The sequence below is a fragment of the Leptodactylus fuscus genome, chromosome 7, assembly GCF_031893055.1.
Source record: "Leptodactylus fuscus isolate aLepFus1 chromosome 7, aLepFus1.hap2, whole genome shotgun sequence".
NCBI classification, from domain to species: domain Eukaryota; kingdom Metazoa; phylum Chordata; class Amphibia; order Anura; family Leptodactylidae; genus Leptodactylus; species Leptodactylus fuscus.
In genome coordinates this window covers 80,377,687-80,390,015 of record NC_134271.1, presented here as the reverse complement: position 1 = coordinate 80,390,015, position 12,329 = coordinate 80,377,687, and positions in this window count along the sequence as shown.

The window sequence follows — 12,329 nt, the reverse complement described above, 5'->3', positions numbered from 1 at the left end:
GTCCAGGACACCTTGTCCTGGACTGGCTTAGGTTAGCAAAAATGCCGCCCTCCCTGAGGCCCTGGCATAGTGCCGCCTGAAGCGCTCGCTTCAGGTCGCCTCATGGGAGGTGCGGCACTGTATCCAGTGCCCCAAAATATACAGGTTAAAGTAAAGATACCTTGTAGCTGTGACTCTACAGGCCTTTAGCATAGCTAGCTTCTTCACCAGAGAGTGGAACAATGTGAGAAGTCTTCTCATCGCATTTACTGAGCCCAGCTGTCTGCTAATGAAACCTTCATGAGGCTAAGGCCCTATGTTGTGGAAAGCTGCATTAAGCTAAGGCCCTATTAGAATCCCATCCACTTTGCAGTGACTGTAAGGCTGAGTTCACACAGGGTATTTTGGTCAGGATTTTGAGGCCATGTTTGCCTCAAAATCCTGACCAAAAAGACAGCTCCCATTTAACTCAATGGGAGCCGGTCAGTTCTTTTTTCTGGGAGCCGTTTGTTCCGTCTCCTGGAAGACAGAACGGACATGCTCATTCTTCAGGCAGATTATTGCTTTTATGCATTTGACATTTGAACTGCTCTAAAAATTACCCTTATTTGGGGGAAAAGGTGATTGCCTGTGGTTTCCTTTTTGTTATATTACAAAAAGCAATGGTTTTGTAGGGGAAACATGGTGGCCAGTGGCGTAACTACCACGGAGGCAGCAGAGGCAGCTGCCACAAGGCCCGGGACATCAGGGGCCCGGTGACAGCTGCTATCATTATTCTCTGAGGTCTTTTCGGACCCCCAAGTATAATGATCGGGGCCCCCTGTTGGTGGAATACGTTCCACCAACAGGGGGCCCCGAAGCTGCAGCAATGGCTGACACACAGGAGCTGCAGGTCTGGCTCCTCTCAGCGCTTCAGGACGCTCCCCCTCTCTCTACCCCCCCCCCCCCCTTCCTTTCTCTGCCTGTCCTCTGCCCACCAATGAGAGGGCTGAGGAGAGCCCAGGAGGTGGGGCTTATCCCTGCCGAGCTCCTGCCGTCCTGCACTCAAGAGGAGAAGAAGAAACTGCTCCAGGAAAATAAAGCTAAAGATACACAGGTACATACTGGGGTTACTATACTTATTAATATCAGGCATTTGGGGTGATTACTTTTGTTTTAGTAACTCCATGTGCCTCATATTAATAGCAGTTAACCCTATCATGTCCCTCACATTAACCCCTGTGTGCCTCACCATAAGAGTTACTGATATGTGAGACATATGGGGGTAATAATAATGAAGATACTTTATTATTACCTCCATGTCTCTCACATATCAGTAACTCTTATGTGAGGTACACAAGGGTTAATGTGAGGGACATGATGGGGTTAACTGCTATTAATATGAGGCACATGGACTTACTAAATTGTAATGCACATGACCAGATTTTTTTATCCACAATTGTCCTGGTATAGCGGTCAGCGGGTGACGTGACAGTATTTAGTCCTGTAGGGGCCACTAAGGGACATAATACTGTGTGCAGTGGCCACTATTGGTCATAATAGAGCGCGCAGGAATGCGTAGGAGGGACTCGGTCGAGATCTTCGGTGTCGGGGGGGCCCGATGTCAAAAGTTCGCCACGGGGCCCCGCCATTCCTAGTTATGCCACTGATGGTGGCTCAGTGGTTAGCACTGCATCGCTGGAGTACTGGGTTTGAATACTGCCAGGAACAACACCTGCAAGCAGTTTCTATGTTCTCCCTGTCTTTGTGTGGATTTCCTCCCATTCTACAAAGACATACTTAAATTAAGAAAGTACACTGTGATCCCTATATGGGGCTCACAATCTATATAAAAAAAACAAAAAAAAAAACAATAGTTTTGTAGAAGTTTTAGACTGTTTTGATGACTTGTGCTACAGGGGCTTATTGTTATTTGGAAGACAAATTTGTGGCTGTGAGCCAAGTTGAAATTGATGACAAAAAAAAAATACCAATATAATATATATATATATATATATATATATATATATATATATATATATATATTGTTTTTTTGTTTTTTTTTAATACCCACACGGTCGCATCCACAGTGTACTAAAGTTGAATGTGATAGACATGTCTGGCTGAGTGGTGGTAGTCTTCCATTTACTGTACTGCTACTACTGCTGGCTGCTACTGAACTGCTATCACCACTGCCACCACTCAGCCAGACATGTCCTGCAGCCTAGTCCATCATATTATGACCTGCTGCACTGCCATGCATGTTACCACATCTACCACCACTGCAACCACTCAGCCAGACATGTCCTGCAGCTTGGTGCATTATATTATACCCTGCTGACTGCCACACATGCTGCCTCAGCTGCCTATCACCACTATCCGAACATACTACTCCTGTCTGCAAGACTTTTCTTAAGCTGCATCAGTGCCCTGGAATGCTCTAACTCAGACCTTCAGCAGTTTGAAACGTCTCTTTTAGGCAGATTTATCACATAACCTGTTCAACATTTTCTATTCTAATCTATCCTTTATGTCCTATTCCTCAGAACCTGACTCATCCATTCAAGAATTTACCCTGTGCACCATGCACTTTGCATCCATATATTCAGAAGTGCCAGATGGTGACTGGCTCATACAGTTTTTATATGAGCTTATTTCTTAAAAGATATTTCTTCAATATGAAAAACTGAAATCTCATATTTTGCATATTCAAGAATCCCACCTCCCCCACTTCATTTCCTAAATACTTCCACTCCCACTAATCCTTATAGGTCATGACCTGAACCAATCTAAGAGAAGTAACTATATAGTAGGTATAATGGATGTGGTTAGATGAGAGGTGGGTAAGGGTCCCAACCCGTACGTAGTATAATAAAGAGTCCCACCAAAAGTAACTTCTTTAGTGTGAATACTTTAATATCGGAAGTTTTGAACAGAGTTGGTGAAAACGATACATAAACGTTTTCGGCCCAGATGGCCTTCTTCAGACTCTACAAGTGAAAAAAGTGCCAGACAAAACAACTAGTGAGTGTTTCACCAAAATTTTCTCATTTTACAATCTATACAAAATTTTTTGACCATAACCAACTGTACAAGCTATACATACTGTACAAAATATACATAATCATCACTCAAGATGAAATATCACGAGGATCCCGGAAACAAGCAGATATACCAGGAGATTCTCCCAAATGGCATGGAACACATGAAATCAAAGATAGCTTTCTTATATACAAAACGCTTTCTTATGCACAAACATAATTGAGGTCCTTGGTCACGCAGAGGGAAAAGATAGAGTCAGAGAGAAGCTTTTGGTGAATAAGCCATTCTTGGTGAGCAAATTAAGATCATCCCTTGAGTGCCATAATACCCTGTGTTAATCAGATAGGAATAGTTACTATACATAGAGAATAATGGCTTACACGGGACGCGAGCGTATTCACACTAAAGAAGTTACTTTTGGTGGGACTCTTTATTATCAATCTAAGAGAAGGGGTGTGACAAATTTTCTTAGGATTGGAAGAAGACCGATGGATAGGAAGAACACTGCGCTACTCCACTGAAGTTAACATCACACACACTTTATTTCGTTTCCCCCTTCGCTCCACCCCGCCCCCTTCGCTCCGCCCCGCTCCCTCCACTCCGCCCCCTCCTCCCGGGGGGGGGGGGGCGGCTTTCTGTCGTCTGCCTCGGGCGGCGAAAAAGGCAGCTTCACCCCTGGCCACCATCTATACCTTGTTAACATCTATGCCCCCCCAGTTTCTTTCTAGCCTTCTCTCATGAACTCTAGAATCTCTTAGGTCAATCAGACCTTTCTACATTGATCTGGTGTAGCAACTTTAATTTTTCTGTTACTGTTAATTTTACCCCTTCCGCAGATAAGCTTTCCTCCAATCCCAAGGGAAAGATACATTCTGCCTTGCAAGCTCTGAATGTTGCAGATGCCTGGCGTGATTTCAATGGGAATCGAAGGGGCACATTTCTCCTCTGCACATCAGCACTACACTAGGATTGATCTCTCTACTTCCTTACTCTCGGACCTAACCTATGTCCACCATGTCTCTTGTGCCTGGTCAGACCATGAACTGTTTATGATTGACATCACCTTTAGACCACCCTCTACCCCACTCTCTAGCTGGTGACTGAATGAGTCCCTTTTGACTGACCCTGGCACTCAGAGGAAGACTATGGACACCCTTGCTAGTTTCTTTACTCATAACACTGCCTTGGACACTGACCCAGCTATTAACTGGTCAGCCCATAAGGCAATGATCAGGGGTTCCCTTATAGCAGAAACCTCTCAGCTGGAATCAGAGATTTCTAAGGTTCAATCAGACTTAGAATATAAACTTCTGAAACTTGAAATGGCCAACCAGCTTCAGCCTTGTTTATACTTAATGAAATGCGTTAAAGATGGTAAATTGCAGATCACCCTATCATATCAGTTTTGTACATGCGTCTAGCATGATCTGTACTATTGACAGACATGTACCTGCTTTACAATATCTCACCCCTGGTGACAATCACTAGAATAGAAACACGTAGAGTGAATGATAGTGGGGGAATGAGTGTAGGGCCAACTAATAGCCTTGGGAGTTGCTTTTTTGCCGTAGGGCAAAGAGGTATACCTACTAGAGATGAGCGAGTACTGTTCGGATCAGCCGATCCGAACAGCACGCTCGCATAGAAATGAATGGACATAGCCGGCACGCGTGGGGTTAAGCGGCCGGCCGCCGTCAAAGCGGAAGTACCAGGTGCATCCATTCATTTCTATGGAGCGTGCTGTTCAGATCGGCTGATCCGAACACTACTCGCTCATCTCTAATACCTACCTGTTTGAAGGCATAGTGTCGGCCTCTATTGTGCACCTCACCTCATGATACTGTGGATGGCATGTGTAAGTGCGACAAATATATCCAAGCACTCACATACCACACAGTGTTCTTTTAACTTTTCTTTGGATTATACGTTATTTGGGATTCACATTGGTGTTTATCATTAAACTTATTTTATCAAAACTTGAGTAAAAATTAAGTTTTATTATTTGTGGGTTTTATATCTATACATCCATATACTTTCTACCTACAGAGTGACATAGGAACTGGATACTGCCTTCAATGCCCTTAAAATGGGAAGACCCCAGGACTTGAGGGATTTTCCTCCCTATATCATAAGAAATGTAAGGGTATCCTCTCCCCACACCTTCTCTTAATGTTTAACCTTTTCCTTCAGGACGAGAAGTTCCCCCATGATATGATTAGCATGTCCATTACAGTTATCCCTATATGCAGGAAGAATGCTACCACCCATTGCTAATTATAGTCCGATCCTGCTCCTAAACTTACTGTATATACTCGAGTATAAGCCAAATTTTTCAGCACAGTTTTTGTGCTGAAAAAGCCCCCCTTGGCTTATACTCGAGTCAGCAAAAAAAAAAATATTTTTTTTTAAGGGGGGGGGGGTCTATGACCAGTCGCGATATCAATGTATAGAATCTCCCATAAAATAGTGGGAAACAAAAGAAGCTTTCAAAAAAATAAAAAAAAGTTGTAAATCACTCCTTTCCATAGAATACATACAAAGGTAGAAAATTACTATGAAACACAATCACGTTAGGTATCCTTGTGTCTGAAAGTTCCCAGTCTACTGAATATATGGTATCTGCAGTGCTCCTGTTCCATTGGGAAGGGGTTAAAAAGAGCACTGCAGATACCCTATATTCAGCCAGGCTGAATTCCAAGTGGGGGAAAAAAAAAACAGTCCTCAAGCTCAGGGAAGGGGCAGACAGACAACTAAAACACCCCCTCCCCTTCCCCTTTCCCAGAATCTACTGCACCCAAAAACTCTGTCCACTGGGCCAATTGCCATTGCAAGCCTATCTCCCTTCTGGCCCTGGACAATGAAAATGCCTTTGATGATCTATCCTGGACCTACCTGGTCCATGTTTTAAAATCTATGGGTATCACTGGCTACTTTCAGAGAGCCCTCCATACTCACTATTGTTACTCCATTGCATATTTAAAACTTCCTGCTGATTCCGCAAGGCCCATTCACATATGTCCCAGCAATCACCAGGGTTACCCCCTATAACCTGCACTGTTCACTCTTGCCATAAAGCCACTGGTAGTCACTATCTGCTCTCACCCTGATATTAAAGGGGTTGTCCCATCACAAGGATCCTATCTATACTGCTTATTAATGTGGATGTAAGACTTTTCCTAAATACACTGCTTCAGCAAAACTGCTTTGTTTGTCCACTATCTTACTTTATTCAATTCATTGTTGACAGAGCCCTTGACTTATCTGCTCAAAAGTCAAGTGATGTATCTGCTGCTCTCAAGGGGGAGGGAGGAGGGGCTAAGTGCACGGGAGTTGCTGCTGCTTTTATTTCATAGTCCAATATGGGTGGGCGGAGCCACATGGTAATTTGGGGGCGGAGCTAAACGGCAGGTTGCATGTGAAACCCTGCCCACCAAATGATGCAAGAAACCAGGAAGAAGGAAGATTTTACAGCAGTGAAGACTGGTGAGTATGCGACGTGGGAATACCCCTTTAAGGGTGCGCATATTGGAGACCGCGAATATAAATCTAACCTAATCGCTGATGATATGCTGTTATCTATCATCAATCCCTTAGTCTCTGTCCCAAATGTAATCAATTACCTCTCCCATTTCACGAGATTATCAGTCCTTAAACTAAATACATCTAAACCCGAAATCCTCCATTGTAATGCCACTTCAGCTACTGCTAATTTGATTGACCTGAATTTTGACTTTCAATCCAGAGATAAATACCTACTCTATCTAGGCATTAATCTTTGCAACTCACTGGGAGACCATTTTAAATGGAATTATGCCATGTTGTTTCCTGAAACTTTTAAAGGACTTGGTTGCATGGCATTGCCACACTCTTTCTTGGATAGGAGGTATGCACTCAGTTAAAATGATTACCCTGCCCGACATCCTTTACCTTTTGCACATCTTCCCGATTCCAGTGTCCTCTGCCTCCCTACCCACTTTACAGAAAGAGATCTTTAACTTTATTTGGGCCTATAAACCACCACATATACACTGACGTGTAATGTATTTCCATAATAGGTTAGGTGAATTATCAGTCCCTCATCTTTATAAATATTATATAGCCGCTCAGCTTACCGAACTCAGTGCTATCCATAGTTAGTATGGTGGCTCCCCAAAGGGTAACATTGCAATCCACACTGATGGCCCTGACCTCCTTATAGGCCCTATTGTGGGCTCCCAAGTCAATGGCCTGCACTCTTCCGGTTGCTCCTAAAGTGACTGACTACATGTTGCAATTGTGACAGAGTGTTGTTTTCAATATGGATTGCAAAGCGCTATTCCGCCTTTAATACTGATATATGATAACCCCCGGCCTTTCCCTTGAGGTGTTTGGTGAAAACACGTACTATTTCAGTGCAGGCACAATTTCCTCTGCAACCAGCGGATGTTCAATGAAGATTATTTTACTAACACATACTCCCCAATTCCCTCAGAAGCTCAGATCCCCTGTCTCCCTCTCTTCCATATATGGTTTTAACCACCTGACTTTATGGAGGCCTCGGAGTAAGACCTTGACACTACCCTGACCCCAGTCTAATTGGTTGACTGTTGTATGTCCTTTAGCAAAGGCAGTTGGCAGGTCACCCTTATGGAATCCTCTTTAAAAGTCCTTCATAGGCTCTATTTGGTCTGCCACCATCTCCATAACTTTTTTCCCACAGTCTTACCACTCTGTATTAGGGGCTGTAATGCCTTAGATACTACCCACCACATGTGGTGGCCCTGCCTTCATGCCTGATGATTTTGGCTGGTTGTTCATAGTATGGCACAACAGCTGTTTGGACAGTCTTTTCTATTTCCGGCCCCAATATTCCTTCACAGCCTTAAGCCTTCCAACTTGAAATATGACCAATTTAAGTTATTTCAATATATTTTGTTGGCTGCCTCGATTCAAATTGCCTTCAACTGGTGAAAATCTTTTTTCTTAGTGACGAATGTTAAACATCAGATTGACACTATCATGTTAGATGAGATGATTAATGCCACTATCTCCAATGCGTGCCTGATCTTTGATAAGGTCTGGGCACCTTCAGTCCACAGGTCTAACATCCCAGATCTCCCATATTGTTTCCAACTCTAACCATGTAACTGGATTGAGTGCTTTCCCTGCCACCCTCCCTCAGGTGACTCCCTGGATATCACTTCTCACTGCCCATATGCACAGTAAGTGTTATTTACCACCTCTCTTTCCTTACCCAGATTGGTTGTTGAGTTTTTAATATTCCCTTGTTACCCACTCTATGTTATGTTTTTGCTGATTTTGGATATATAAAAGTATCTTTGATATAAGTTTAGATTCCTTTATATACTTGTACCTGAATTATGCCTACTTTACTTCTTGCAATGTTTCTGTTATCGCAATAATTCAATAAATATCTTTGAAGCTAAAAGATGGCTGGGCCATTGTACAAAGCAATCCCTCTGATCTCTTGAGATTCCCTGTTTCTTCATATATTGCAATCTCTGGAGAGCAAGGCTCAGACTCCTGTTGTTTGATATGTTAATTTTCTTGTTACATTGTAATGTCTAATATGTCTGTTCATGTACCCTCTTATTTGTAAAGTGCTATGGAATATGTTGCCACTTTATAAATAAAATTATTATAACACAGTTATAACTTCAATCAATTGTGGGGCCTCAGGGTCTTTCCCTCATAAGTAAGTGAACACTGCTTAATGCCAGGCTATATCTCGTTACTACCTTATAAATAAAGATATAAAATAGAGTAAATTTTTTATGCCATGTATGCCAGTTTTCTGACATACAAGGTATAAAAAGTTATAGTTATAGCTGCAGTCAGTTCTGGGGTCACAGATGATGTCACTAATAAGTAAGTGACACACGGATTAATTCCAGGCTATTTCTCATTACTGAGGGAGTGACACACTATGTATCTGGATGTAGATATAACTGCAGCCAATTCTTAGGGCATAGGATGTGTCACTAATAAGTGACACACTGATTAATTCCAGGCTATTTCTCATTACTGGATTGGTTTGAGTATGATGGACTCATGCTTTATTAATAGTGACCCATGGTTAAAGAACATTGCAGAAAAAACACACTAAAAATGCATCATATATTTTTGCAGCATTTCTTATTGTGTTTTTCTCTACAGTTTTTTCCCTTCCCTTATTGAATCTATGGGGAAAACTTGTGTTTCACAACTAAATTTGGCATCCTGTGTTTTTCAAAAATGCAGTGTTTTTTCCACTATGTTTCTGAATCATGGGACGTTGGATCTAATACGGTCTTCTATTATGGATAAACATACAGCCCCAATTGCTGGTCTGATGATCTAGGGAGCTCTTGTATGGGTAGTGATACAAGAGAAGCTAACAGCTCAGAAATATGTGCAGGATATCCAGGGGCCACGTTTTGATTAGGCATGGCTACCAACTGGCACTAGCAGGATAATGCTCATCCACATACAGCAAGGGTTTCCCAGGAATGTCCCTGCCAAAGAGCTATACTTCCATTACCTGTCCGATCGTCAGATTTATCACCATTAGAGCATTTATGGGGCCAGCTGGGATGTCAGCTTTGTCAATCTACAAGTGTGCAGGATGTATAGGAATCTATATGGATCCAATATGCCTGCATGCCCAACAGTATTTTATCTTGTATTCAGGTTAGAGGTGACCCAACAGGGTACTAGAGCCTCCATTAATCCTCATCATCATTATATAGACACAAATGAAGTTTCATTCGCATCCAACAACTCCTTGATGCATTATGTTTTTTGATAATGAGTGTATATAAGAATTAAAGGGGCTCTATCACTAGGAAAAGTCATTTTTAACTAATCACACCTTTGCATAGCCTTTAGAAAGTCTATTTCACACCTACCTATAGTATGTAGATTGCCTCAGTGGTTTCTGAATAAGTCCGTTTTTATTCATATGCGAATTAGACTGGTGCACGATAGATGGTGCACACCTCTCCTATTGTTTTCTATGGGAGACTGCTGCTGCTGATGACGCCGCTTCCTGTTTGCTTCACACACATAGAAGATAATAGGAGAGAGGAGGCTGCTGGGAACTTCCTGTACTGGCTGGAGGATCATTAGCATATGAATAAACACGGACTTATTCAGACACCACTGTGGCAATCTACATACTATAAGTAAGTGTGGAATAGACTTTCTAAAGGATATGCAAGTATGTGTTTAGATAAAAATGACTTTTCCCAGTGATAGAGCCCCTTTAATGAAGACATCTATACATACATACAATGGATAATATGCATATATAGTAGCTGTTATAGGGCCCAGGAACCGAGGAGGCACTTGAATGCTGTTTCTTTGTCAGGAGAAAAGAAACAATGTGGTATTTTTTTGTGTGAACCTATGATACGAATTCTGCATTGTACACAAGATTGTATATACAGTAGGAAACTACTTTCCATCCAATCCACTACTTTCCATGCAGTACAGATTACTGTGAAGGGAGAGGACAATCTTGACTTTCCCATGGTGTTAACATACCTCTCTATCTATCTATCTATCTATCTATCTATCTATCTATCTATCTATCTATCTATCTATCTATCATATATAATACATACAGTATGTATCAGTTCATAATCGGGGTGGGCAATTATACCTAAAAATAAAGTCTTGATTTTATTCTAGTTTATGGACAATGCTCAATTTTCTTGTTCTAACTTAAAGGAGCTGAAAAAAGTTCAGCGAACAGACACCATGAGGAGTCAGATATATTTGATGTAGGCTTCCTCGTCCTACCAGTTGGCTATTGAATATAATGAAAAAAAACGTGGGATAGGGGCTAACATCAATTTCACAATTCTAATCAAAATCTGAATTGTCCATCTTTAAAATGGCAAATTAATCTAATTAATTTGATTAATTGTCCGACCCTAGTTCATAATATAAGGCACAGGGTCCTGGCACACGCATTTGCGGTACTTGGTTGCTGCTCTCTGCTATCTCATATGCTGATGTGCAGGAGTTGCTACTATATAGCTGGGAGAGACTTCTTCAGGACAGTCAGTGTTTCTTAAGGACATAATACAACTACTTTGTGGTTACAGGAACATAGCAGAAACTAGAGAAATACGGAGCAGAGAGAAACTACATGAGATTTGCTACTGGAGAGGATATCCAAATCTATGGCTGCTGGAGCACAGACTCTACCTCTGCATACTGCACTACTCAAAACATCATAAATAGTTGGAAATAATTGAAAACAGGGTATAAATCAAAGACTCCTGACAGCAAACGCTTACAAAAAGAACAGTCTCCTTATCATAACAGAATGTCTCTGTTTACTACTGAAGCTTTACTGGGAACAAATATTGGCTGCTCTTTTGCTATACTTTTAAAAACATGATACTCCCACACACTATGTGAAGATGGACACAAAGGTCAACTATAATAAAACATGTGCTGAGATTTAGAGTATGATCAGGTCCCCAGAGACCACAGCCTAAAATAGCAACAACCAAAAATGCTAAAACAAACAAGACATGGACACAACACAGAGACAATTGCACAATAACATATTTTATTACTCTAAAAATAATTTTAATAATCTCTGGAAAAGAAATTATTCAAAGCAATAAACAAACAAAAAAATATCTAAGTTGAATATACGGCTCCATTGAGTTATGTCTGAGATTGCAATGGATTTATGAGATCATTCTATAGTAATATGTACAGTGGGTACGGAGAGTATTCAGACCCCTTTAAATTGTTCACTCTTTGTTTCATTGCAGCCATTTGCTAAAATAAAAAAGTTAATTTTATTTCTCATTTATGTACATTCAGCACCCCATCTTGACAGAACCCCCCCCAGAAATGTAGATATTTTTGCAAATTTATTAAAAAAGAAAAACTGAAATATCACATGGTCATAAGTATTCAGACCCTTTGTACCCTTTTGAGCTAGTACAGCCAAGAGTCTTCTTGGGAATGCAACAAGTTTTTCACATCTGGATTTGGGGATCCTCTGCCATTCTTCCTTGCAGATCCTCTCCCGTTCCAACAGGTTGGATGGTGAACATTGGTGGGCAGCCATTTTCAAGTCTCTCCAGAGATGCTGAATTGGGTTTAGGTCAGTATTTATCTTCAGTTAGATTTTGACTCCAATTAATGGGAGGCAGAAAAAAATGCAAAAACCATTCCAATAAATGCTAGCAGTATTTTTCTGCCTCCCGTTCATTTTAATGGGGGGTGGGGGGGGGGGTGTAAGGTGCAATCTGCCTGAAGATAGGTCATGATGCTGCTTTTTTCCTATTAAATCTGCTAGAGAAAAAAATCTGCTCTTGACT